Genomic DNA, 539 nt, shown 5'->3' on the forward strand with positions numbered 1-539 from the left:
ACGTCGAGCATTAGTGGTGTGCGAATTTGGTTAAACTGGCAGAATTATTAAGTACAAGAAAGCATTCTGTTTTTTAAAATTAAACCGTCCAGCCTCGTGAAAATAGAGGTTGAATGACAGAATTAGTAAATTAGGGTGGAGATGAGCTACAGGAATGCAATTGATCCTATTTTTGAAACGTATACGACTGTAGCAAGGCTATTTCTAAGTGTAATATTGCATGCTTACAGCTTTATATAACTTTAAGTGGAAAGGCAAGCAATTAATAAAACATGGACCTTATATAAGCAGTTAGAGTGCATTCGGAGACTACCCGCTGTATAAACAAAGGAATTAGGTTATGGTGTCAGAAGAAGCTCGGATATAGAAAAGGTAAATACTTGAATGATAAAATAAGTAAGAGAGACCGAAATGTTTGAATTCAATGCAGCAGCAATATTGGCGGCCGTAATTGCACAAAGACGTTACAAAAGGGGCAATTACCGGCAACGTCTGGGTGCCAGGCGGCTATTTTTACGTGAAAGTGATTGACAACCGCC

This window comes from Trypanosoma equiperdum, assembly GCF_001457755.1.
Source record: "Trypanosoma equiperdum strain OVI genome assembly, contig: ctg_1543, whole genome shotgun sequence".
Taxonomy (NCBI): Eukaryota; Euglenozoa; class Kinetoplastea; order Trypanosomatida; family Trypanosomatidae; genus Trypanosoma; species Trypanosoma equiperdum.